Raw genomic sequence first — 12,523 nt, forward strand, 5'->3', positions numbered from 1 at the left:
TTCCAATAGTGATTATCGGAGATTTTTCAATAACACTAATACCATTCACTTGGAATTGTTTCTTCGGAAAGTGAACCGTATGCTCATTTCCATTGATATGAAAAGTGACCCTTCTTTGATTGCAATCAATAATAGCCCCTGCGGTATTCAAGAAGGGTCTACCAAGGATAATCAACTTGTTTTCATCCTCGGGCATCTCAAGTATAACAATGTCAGTCAAAATAGTAACATTAGCAACAACAACTAGCACATCCTCACAAATACCGATAGGTATGGCAGTTGATTTATCAGCCATTTGAAAAGATATTTTAGTAGGTGTGAGTTTATTCAAATCAAGTCTTTTATATAAAGAGAAAGGCATAACACTAACACTAGCTCCCAAATCACATAAAATAGTTTTCAGATAATTTCTTTTAATGGAGCAAGGTATAGTTGGTATTCCCGGATCTCTAAGTTTTTTAGGTACTCCATCTTTAAAAGTGTAATTAGCAAGCATAGTGGAGATTTTAGCTTCCGGTATTTTTACTTGCTGATGATGTCTTTCATATACTTTGCCTAAGGAGACATTTTCAAGATATTAGTCAAGCAAGTACGCAAAAAGACTGGCCTAATCATTTCAGCGAAGCGTTCAAATTCTTCATCATCCTTCTTTTTAGTTGACTTATGTGGAAAGGGCATAGGCTTTTGAACCCATGGTTCTCTTTCCTTTCCATGTTTTCTAGCAAGAAGGTCTCTTTTGTCATATATTTTATTCTTAGGTTGTGGGTTATCAAGATCAACAGTTGCTTCTATCTCAACATCATTATCTGGTTCTTTATCATTAGGTTGAGTATCTTCATGAAACTCATCATTATCATTTTCATTATCACAAGGTGAGTGTTCATTACAATATTGAGTTAAAACATCAGAGATAGAAACTTCATTATCATTATCAGGAGGTTTTTCTACTTCAGGTTCACTAGAGGCAGGCAAAGTCTTATCATTTTTCTTCTTCCTTTTCCTTTTAGAAGGACTAGGTGTAGTGGTGTTGTTCCTTTGAGAATCTTGTTCAATTCTCTTTGGATGTCCCTTAGGATAAATTGCTTCCTGAGTCATTTTACCTCCTCTAGTTGCTATTCTAACAGCAAAGTCACTTATATTATTGTTCATTTCATCACGCAACTCTCTTTGAGATTTAGCAACTTGTTCTGATTGAGTTTGAACCATAGAGGAATGTTTTCCTACACCTCTAACATCATTTGAGATTCTAAATAACAAGTCACTTAAGCGAGCAATCATATCAAAGTTGTATTTCAATTGTTTCATAACATTTGCATGGAAGTTATCTTGCTTTCTAATGTAATTATCAAACTCATAAAGGCATTGACTAGAATGTTTATTATGAGGATCATCACTACCATTGAATTTCATTAAGATTTTACCTCTACCACCTTGGGTGGTGGTGGTGCTTCAAGACCATGTATTTCTTCAATAGGTGGTAAATTTTTAACATCCTCAGCCTTAATACCTATTTCCTTCATAGATTTCTTTGCCTCTTGCATATCTTCAGGACTGAGATATAAGATACCCCTCTTCTTTGGAGTGGGTTTAATAGGTGTTTCTGGAGGAGTCCAATCATCATAATTTTTCAATATGTTATTCAATAATTCTTCAGCTTGCCCAATAGTCCGTTCCCTAAAAACACAACCAGCACAACTATCTAGGAAGCCCCTAGAAGCATTGGTTAGTCCATTATAGAAGATATCAAGTATTTCATTTTTCTTAAGAGGTTGATGAGGCAAAGCATTAAGCAATTGGATAGTCCTCCCCAAGCTTGTGGGAGACTCTCTTCAATTTGCACAAAGTTAAATATTTCCTGCAAGGCAGCATGTTTCTTATGAGCAGGGAAATATTTTTTAGAGAAGTAATAGATCATATCTTGGGGACTACACACACAACCAGGAGCGAGAGTATTGCACAAAGCTTTAGCATCACCTTTTAATGCGAACGGAAATAACTTGAGAATATAGTAATAGTGAATATTCTCATCATGAGCAAAAAGGGTAGCTATATCATTCAACTTAGTAAGATGTGCCACGCCAGTTTTAGTTTCATAACCATGGAAAGGATCAGATTCAACCAAAGTGATTAACTCTAAGTCGACAGAGAATTCATAATCCTTATAAGCAATAACAATGGGTGAAGTAGCAAACTCAGGATCACATTTCATTTTAGCATTCAGAGATCTTTATTTATACTTGCATAATAATTTCTCTAGATCATCTCTATCCTTACAAGCAAGAATATCTCTAGTTGCCTACTCACTCATAGTATAACCTTCTAGGACCTTTGGCAATTAATATCTAGGAGGACTAGGTCTATGAGGTGTTTCAGTATTTTCAGTTTCAAGTTCATCATCAGACTCAACAATATAATGTTGTCTTACTCTGGCAATTTGTTCATCAAGAAATTCACCTGGTGGCACATCATCATCAAGCAAGGTACTAGCATCATCATCATGAGTAGCATTCATACCAGAAGTAGCATCATCAATAACTTGTGACATATCAGAATTAATAGCATGTTGTGGAGTTGCAAGTTTACTTATAACAGAAGGTGAATCTAAAGCAGAACTGGATGGCAGTTCCTTACCTCCCCTCGTCTTTGAGGGAAAAATCTTAGTCTTAGCATCCTTCAGATTCTTCATAGTGATTATATAGCTATGTTACCCAGCAACGGTGCCAGAAAAAGGTCTTGATAACCCACAAGTATAGGGGATCGCAATAGTTTTCGAGGGTAGAGTATTCAACCCAAATTTATAGATTCGACACAAGGGGAGCCAAAGAATATTTGAAGGTATTAGTAACTGAGTTGTCAATTCAACCACACTTGGATATTAATTATCTGTAGCAAAGTGATTAGTAGCACCGTAGTATGATAGTTTTAATGATAGCAGCAGTAGCAACGGTAGCAGTAATAGTGATTGCAGTGATATTTTAGCAGTAACGATAGTAGTAGCAACAGTAGTAACTTAGCATGAACAACATATGATAAATTAGTAGGCATTGGATAGGTGACTCTTTGTATGATATTCATCATGAGACAATTATAACCTAGGGCGATACGGCAGTAGCTCCAGTTCATAAATATAATGTAGGCATGTATTCCATAAATAGTCATACGTGCTTATGGAAAGAACTTGCATGACATCTTTTGTCCTACCCTCCCGTGGCAGCGGGGTACTATTGGAAACTAAGGGATATTAAGGCCTCCTTTTAATAGAGAACCGGAACAAAGCATTAACACACGTCGAATACATGAACTCCTCAAACTACGGTCATCACCGGGAGTGGTCCCGACTATTGTCACTCTGGGGTTGCCGGATCATAACACGTAGTAGGTGACTATAACTTGCAAGATCGGATCTAGAACATGGATATAATGGTGATAACATAAATAGTTCAGATCTGAAATCATGGCACCCCGGCCCAAAGTGACAAGCATTAAACATGGCAAAGTCATAGCAACATCAATCTCAGAACATAGCGGATATTAGTGATCAAGCCCTAAGAAAACTAACTCGATTACATGATGAATCTCATCCAACTACTCATCGACCAGTGAACCTACGAAGGAATTACTCACTTCCAGTGGGGAGCATCATGGAATTGGCAATGGAAATGTGTTGGTGATGATGAAGATCGAAGATCCCCCTCTCCGGAGCCCCAAACGGACTCCAGATCTGGCCTCCCAACGAAGAACAGGAGACGGCGGTGGCTCCGTCTCATGAAATGCGATAATTCTTTCTCCCTGATTTTTTTCTAGAAATATGGGATTTTATAACGTCGGTTTGAGGTCTAGCGGGGCCACCAGGTGGGCAGCACCCACCAGGGCGCGCCTGGGGGGGGGGGGGCTGGCGCGCCCTGGTGGGTTGTGCCCACCCAGGCGCCTGGGGTACCTCCTGGCACCAGAAGTTTTCTTATTTGATATAAAAAACCTTTGCAAAGTTTCGTTCCATTCCGGGAACTTCTATTTCTGCACAAAAACAACACCATGGTAGTTCTGCTGAGAACGGTGTCAGTCCGGGGTTTGTTTCATGCAAATTAGAGTCCAATACAAGAGGAAAAGCGTTAGGAAAAGTAGATACGTTGGAGACGTGTCACCGCCCCCTCTCCTTGTCCAATTTGGCCTCCTTCCATTGGTGGGGGCACGCAACCCCTTGTGGGCTGGTGTGCCTCCCTCCTATGGCCCATATGGCCCATAACTTTCCCCGAGGGGTTCCGGTAACCCCTGCGGTACTCCGATATGTACCCGATACATTCCGAAACACTTCCGGTGTCCGAATACTACCTTACAATATATCAATCTTTACCTCTCGACCATTTCGAGACTCCTCGTCATGTTCGTGATCTCATCCGGGACTCCGAATAAACTTCGGTCACCAAAACACATAACTCATATAATACAAATCGTCATCAATAATTAAGCGTGCGGACCCTACGGGTTCGAGAACTATGTAGACATGACCAAGACACCTCTCCGGTCAATAACCAATAGCGGAACCTGGATGCTCATATTGGTTCCCACATATTCTACGGAGATATTTATCGGTCGAACCGCTATGTCAACATACGTTATTCCCTTTGTCATCGGTATGTTACTTGCCCGAGATTCGATCGTCGGTATCTTCATACCTAGTTCAATCTCGTTCCCGGCAAGTCTCTTTACTCGTTCCATAATGCATCATCCCGTAACCAACTCATTAGTCACATTGATTGCAAGGCTTCATATGATGTGCATTACCGAGAGGGCCTAGAGATACCTCTCGGATACTCGAAGTGACAAATCCTAATCTCGATCTATGCCAACCCAACAAACATCTTCGGAGATACCTATAGAGCAGCTTTATAATCACCCAGTTACATTGTGACGTTTGATAGCACACAAGGCATTCCTTCGGTGTCCGGGAGTTGCATAATCTCATAGTCGGAGGAATATATATTTGACATGAAGAAAGCAGTAGCAATAAAACTGAACAATCATTATGCTAAGCTAACGGATGGGTCTTGTCCATCACATCATTCTCCTAATGATGTGATCCCGTTCATCAAATGACAACACATGTCCATTGCTAGGAAACTTAACCATCTTTGATCAACGAGCTAGTCAAGTAGAGGCATACTAGGGACACAGTGTTTTGTCTATGTATTCACACATGTATCAAGTTTCTGGTTAATACAATTCTAGAATGAATAATAAACATTTATCATGAATAAGGAAACATAAAACAACAACTTTATAATTGCCTCTAGGGCATAATCCCTTCATTGGAGCCCATTGACGCCTCCCCTTCTCCGTAAATTTCTGCAATCGTGCGTCCCTACTACTTCTTCTTCTAGTCATGGTTTCCTGTGCTCCCGATCGATGCCCCTCCATCTCCTTTTTACTGCCCCATCTTGCCTCGTCCGTTTATTCACGTCTCTCTCCATCATGTAGTGATCTCCTTCCCTCCCCCACTCAGTCATGCTTCTCCCTCTATTCGGTGCACACCATCTACGGCTCTCAAACCCTTACCCCCTCTCGACAGGAGCGACTGAGCTCAACCTACCAGCCGCCCTTTGGCATAGTTGTTCCTCTTTCTATTGTAGATTTGCCACCGTTTCCGTTGGTGAAGCGGTACGTCTATCCATCCATCATCTTCATCCTTCCATATGTTCTTCTGTTGTGTTTACATTTTTCGTTTTCCATCATGGTCTCTGGGATTTTTAGTTTGTTCTTGCTCCATCCTTGATGTTTCCTTAAGTTTCAGACTGAATGGAAGTTGCATGTGCAGATATTGATTGACCACATTGCTTGACAACACATCCCATGTGGTAGATGCATGCCTAAATGCGCTAGCTCATTTTCAGGTTGATTAATTGTTAGACATTGCATAAGAGACAACATGTTGGCATTTCAAGCAATGAAATTAGCTAGCATTAGTATGCGTGCAATATTTTCATAGGAGTTGTTATTTATCTCATCGTGTTCCTCATGGCGTAAATTTGTTTACTTAAAATATTTTCCTGGTCGTATATTATTACTGGATTATTAGCCAAAATTGTACTACATTAGCATCTCTAGTTATGCTGAAGGTATGACCTTTTAAACTGTCACCCATCTTATCTTCAGTAGTAGTCACTGTGACATAGATGAATATGAGTACTTCTTAATTCTCAACCAAAGCTTCATATACATGCCTCAAGCCCTTGACCAGTTGACCGCTACATGGTCACCTTTTATATTTAACCATTTTTTTATTAGGTTACCTAAATTGGATTGCACTATTTTTCTTTGTATTTGTTCCCTTAACTCTAGAATTAGCACTCCTATTTTGGAATTACACAATTATTCCAGTTCTACGTGGTTTGGTTGTCCCTTTGATGCTTCTTCGGCAGTATTGTTCCTATTATACGGTAATATAGTTTTAGATTTTGCTTTTTTACATGCATGGACATTCAAATAGACATCAACTGTTTTAGATTGGGGCCATTCTTGATTGACAAAAACTCATTTTTATTTTACTCTTTAACTTTCACCTTTGTTCCTATTTGCAAATATGGAGGGTTGTCAATTGTTTCTTCAAGTACGTATGTGTTGCCAAGATTTTAGTAGATCAACTATATTACTTGGGTCTTTTACATCTGTGTCCCTAACTCGAACCCACTACTCACATTTGCCCCTAATTCGAAAGCCTGCTCAAAAATGCCCCTCCGCCGTCATGTTCCCTTATAGAATTGCCCTTCCGTGCCGTTTCCGTCCAGTCAAGGTTGTTTGACTGGTAAGCGGCCGTTTCTTTGACATTTTTGCCCCTTCGTCCTTACACCTGGGCCTAGGTCACCGGTTCACTCTCTTCCCCTCTCATTATCTCGCCCGAGCTGCACGCTCTCTCTTTCTGCCCCAAATCGCCTCCCATCGAAACCCTAACCCTAGCTCGCTCGATCCGGTCGATCCCAACTCCTAAGGCTCGATCTACTGATGGCGGCCACGATGGAGCTTCGGATTTGACTCCGTGTCGCACTCTGCTATGGCGTGAAGGAGACACAGGCGATGGGATGGATGGGGATAGAAGTTGTGGTGACGACGAACGAGGGAGCACACTGCAGCTATAGAAGAATGCTTCGGCGGAGTAAGTATCTCTTGTAATCTACTGCAGTCTCATGCCGTTTGTAGTTTGATTTGTTCTTGTAGTTTAATTTGTTGACCTAGTTCATAGTGCTCATGGCGTTGGGATCTGTCTCTGTTTTCCATGGTCATCATAGGATGGACCCCGATAGAGCAGTTGGGATAGATTGTAGAATGGAAACCACACTTCTAGCTAGTGCTGGCACAAAAGCATCCAACACAGGATTATCTTTTCCTTTTGTTGCTGACAATCAATGGACTTTCAATCAGTTTAGATCTACCATATCTGCTAAATATCCATGGGGTCTATACAATGCAGTGGAATTCAGGTACTAGGACATTGACAAATCAGCATGGGTCCCTGTCCAGTGTGATGATGAGCTTGGTATCATGTTTGCAATACATGATTCTTTCCCTGCTAAACTAGAAATCAGTGTCATACAAAGGGAGAGAGGACAACCAGAGAGCAGAGGAACAAGATCTCAGTCTAGGTCTACAGTTAAAGGTAGAACTAGCCAATCAAGGGGCAGAAAAACAATAGCTCATAGTGGAGGCAGCAGTTCCATGCAGGCACCAGGAACACCTACTGTAGAAGTTCCTAGGCATGCAGGTCCCTCTAATAATAAAGATTCAGGTGACCCATACACTGAAGAGGGACTACCAGATGATTGGCCAACTGATGATGAGGATGAAAGGTTGTTTCCACAGTTTGTAACAAGGAAGAAGGGCAAGGAGAAAGATGACGAGGGGGAAGATTATGTTCCACCCCCTAGAGGCATGTTTGGTGAGGCAGGTGAAGATGAGAAAGAGGAGGACAATGACATGGGGTACTCTGAAACATCTGATGAGGAAAGACCAGATGTGCAATACAATAGATATGATCCTTCTTTGAAAGAGGGAACAATATTTTCCAGTGCTTTAGACTATAGAAATGCCCTTGCAACCTTCTCAATAAAGACTCAAAGTGAATTTGTGATAGACAAGAGTGACAGTACTAGGTTGACAGTGCATTGTGCTTATAAGAGGTGTAAATGGAGGATGCATGCCTCCTTAATGAGACACAACACACTGTTTCAGGTATTAAATATAGCAACTAACAGTGCATTTGTAGTTAGCAGCATTGATACTGTATTTTGTTTGTTTGTTGCAGCACATAGGTTCTGACATGTTTCTGAACTATCATTAATGCAGGTTAAAGTGAATAAGACTTGTCATACATGTCCCAGTGTGAACAGGAGGAAAAGATTGAGGTCAGCTAAGAGTAGATGGGTTGCTCATGCTGTGAAGACCTGGATTTTAGAGGATTCAGGAATGGGACCAACAGAATTGCAGAAAAAATTGAAGAAGAAGTATGGTCTGGCAGTTCCATATATGAGAGTATTTTATGGGAAGCAAATGGCACTTGACAATATCTATGGTAAGTGGGTTGACTCTTTTCAGTTATTGTATACCTTCAAGGAAGAAGTGGAGAAAGCATCTCCTGGCAGTGTAGTTAGCATTGATAAACACACTTTACAGTACAAACTGAATGGGAAGAGTAGACAGAAAGAGTGCTTTAGAAGAGTAGTTGTTTCTTTCAAAGCATGCTGGAAGGGTTTTTGAATGGGTGTAGGCATTATCTTGCAGTAGATGCCACTGCATTGAATGGCAGATTTAGAGGGCAACTAGTTAGTGCATGTGCTGTGGATGCTTGCAACTGGATCTTCCCAGTTGCATATGGAGTTGTAGAGGGTGAAAATATAGAGAGTTGGACTTGGTTTTTCCAGAATTTAAGGGAGCTTATAGGACACCCACCAGGTCTTGTTATCCACACTGATGCATGCAAAGGCCTGGAGACTGCAGGGGAATCTATGTTCCCAGGTGTGGAGCACAGAGAATGCATGAGGCATTTGGCTGCAAATTTCACAAAAAAGTTTAGAGGAAAATTCTTTGATGAAAATTTATGGCCCTACTCATTGACATACATCATAAAGAAACACAACTACCATCTTAGGCAGTTGCACAGTAAGGCTGGTGCGAAAGAGTACTTAGAGGAGCATCACACCAAGCTATGAGCAAGGTCACTGTTAAATGAAGTGTGCAAAATAGATTTTTTTAATAACAATCTAGGTGAGTCCTTCAATTCAAAGATTAGAAAATGGAAGGGTGTACACATTGTGGACTTGCTAGACAAAATCAGACAATTTATAATGGAAAAGTTTGATCTCAGACAGCAGATTCCAGCTGCTACATTCATTGGCCACATCACAATCCCTAAAGTCATGAAAATGCTTCATGCAAAATCTAAGGATCTTGATATGGAGATAGTGAAAAGAAGAACTTATGAGGCAGAGATCACAGCAGTTGACAAGGAAAAGAGAGAGTGGAGATATCCAGTAAATTTGGAAACTAGGAATTGCAGTTGTAGAAAGTGGCATTTAACTGGACAGCCTTGCATACATGCTTTGTATTTTACTACTTCAATGAGAGGCCTAGTAAGTGAGATTGATCAGTATATACATGAGTACTTTTCTGTTGCTAGGTTCAATGCTACTTATGCTGAAAATTTGCCTGCAATGGAGGGGAAACAACAATGGGATGTGGTGGACCCTGGGTTTAAATTGTCTGCTCCATTGCAAAACAGGGCCCCTGGTAGACCTGGGAAGACAAGAATTAGGGCAAAATCTGAGGGAAAAGGACTTGGAGGAAGGAGAAAGAAATATGGCAGGTGTGGAAGGCTTGGGCATCGTGCCACTCACTACAAGGAATCCATTGACCCAGCTTTTGGGGAAAAAGAGCACTGGGGGGCTGAAAGTGCAGCAGATGAACCTTTAGATGCTAAAACTGATGCTGAAAATGCTACAGAGGTGGAAACTGATGCTGAAAATGCTACAGAGGTGGAAACTGATGCTGAAAATGCTACAGAGGTGGAAACTGATGCTGAAAATGCTAAAGAGGTTGAACCTGATGCTGCCATTTCTATAGATGCACCAACAGTGTCATCAGCTGTAAGGTGCAATTGCTATAGATGTTCTCATTTCAATTTTTGCATCATTTAATGTTCTCTTTTTTGCTTCATTTAATGTTCTTATTTAAATTGTAGCCCAATAAAGAACTACAAAAAGGCCGCTAACAGAGGAATGTCACCAGCCAAGAAGAGGCTCAAGTATGCACCAGATCCTACAGTAGGATCTGTAACTGGAAGCAACTAGCTTAGAAAAGAAATGAGCAAAACTGTCACCACAAGGAGGAGTTCAAGGCTCTTAACTAACCCTGCTTGCAACACCAGGAGCAAGAATATGAAAGATCTGTGAACTTGTTAGCTGCTATGTTAAGTGTGTTGTTTTTGTTGTTTAAGAACTATTTGTGAACTTGTTAGCTGTTATATTAAGTGTGATGATGAAATTATGAACTTATGTAATGCTGAACTTGTGAGATGCTATCTTGAATATGCAATGCTATTATGAACTTATGCTATTTGTGAGATGCTATCTTGTGAGTTGCTACTTTTAAATATTTTGTGAGCTGCTACTTTTAACACAACAGATCATTTGGTCAGTTGCTAGCTTCATTTGAGCTACTACTTTCAAAATGCCAAGCAAGATTCTTCAGTCATTTCCAAATAGAGATATCACATCATTCCCAAATCACAACATTGTTCTGGGATAATACATTCCCAAACTAAGCTCCATCAAAGCATACACTACAAACAGAAATCCATTTAGTATGGATTATTAGACCACCCAGAAACAAATGTGGCCAACATGCTAATACCAAGAACTATGATAAATCCCCAGGCTTGCATAACCTCGTTCCTCTTCTTCATCTTCAGCTTCAGTTTCTTGTTCTTATTGGTTAGATACATCACCCTTCTCTCTAAATAATGAGCTTTTAGCCAGCTCTTCTCCAATCCTGCATGAAGCTCCTCAAATGCACGACCAACACGTTTGGTCGATGGCGGGTCAATCCAGACAACCCAGTCACATTCATCAGGAAGCTGCAAAATCAATGATCGAGTTAGAAAGAGGAGAAAGAGCAGAATCAAGTCAAGCATTCAAAAGCAAAAACACTTACATCAAGAGGGCAGCCGACAAACCTTCTGTCGGTGCTTGCTCCTCCCCAGGCGACGCGACGAGCAGGAATAAGCCCGTGGCCAGGGCACCGCCGCGACGACCGAACCTCAAGGCCACAGAATGTTAGATCGGGGATGTCGAACTCTGATTGAAACTGAACTATCCCGATGCCATCAACCTATCAGCAAAGGGCAATCCAAATTGATGAACCCTAATTCTGCAATATCGCCCAAATTGACCCTGAAACTTACATTGGCGGCCACCGACGAGGTCGTAGAAGACATGCCCACCGTGCCCGACGTACCCATTGCTCACCACGCCATGCCTGACCTGACCCTCTCTCTTCGACCGCAGCGGAAACGCCCGATCTAGTTCTTGCTCAAAAATGCCCCTGTCATCGCAAGGAAGAAGAAAGTGGGGAGAGAGAGTGAACCGGTTAGTTGGGACCAGATGTATGGAAGGAGGGGCAAAAATGTCAAAGAAACGGCATGTTAGCGGTCAAACAACCTTGACTAGACGGAAACGGCTCGGAGGGGCATTTCTATAAGGGCACATGACGACGGAGGGGCATTTTTTAGCAGGCTTTGGAATTAGGGGTATATTTGATTAGGTGGTTCGAGTTAGGGACAGAAATGCAAATGGCCCATATTACTTTATTCCAGTCTTTGCTGATTTCAAACATTAGCTATTTTGCACCCTTCTGGCACCACATTTCTTTTATAACAATGTTGATTCTTTAAGTCTATTTAGCCTCATGCCACCACGCCCCACATTTTCTATTTTTTTATATTTTCTTTTTTAATGTGCATCCCTCACATTGAGCTGATTGGCATACTAACATCCTGCCGCAACGCACGAGGAGTCATCTAGTTATGACAAACACTACAAAAAAAAGACACATCCGTGACATTTTGGGCCGAACAAAAAAAATTGTGTCATACATATGACACTTCTATGACGATAATTGTGACAAAACCCGGTATCATCATAGATGTGGTGGGCTCCTACTTCTATGACAAAAAATCATGACAGAAAATGGGCTTTTCATCCTGGGCGGGCCGGAGACGCAGCTGCATGACATTCTTTGGGCCGTCCATGACGGAAAAACCCGTGGTAGAAGCGAGGGCGAGGAAAATTTTGGGGAGTTCCAGGTTACAGTGGGTGGTCCGGGGCCGAGCGATGCACGTTTCTCTCGTACACGTATGCGCGTGTCTGCGAGGCGTTGGCTCTAACTGAACCCGAGCGATTGCACTGCAGGCTACGCGTTACTGAACCCGAGCGATCGATTCCTTCGCTACTGCTGCTAACTGAAGCCGATCAGTGCTGCC

The sequence above is a fragment of the Triticum dicoccoides genome, chromosome 2B (genome assembly GCF_002162155.2).
Source record: "Triticum dicoccoides isolate Atlit2015 ecotype Zavitan chromosome 2B, WEW_v2.0, whole genome shotgun sequence".
Classification (NCBI taxonomy): Eukaryota; Viridiplantae; Streptophyta; class Magnoliopsida; order Poales; family Poaceae; genus Triticum; species Triticum dicoccoides.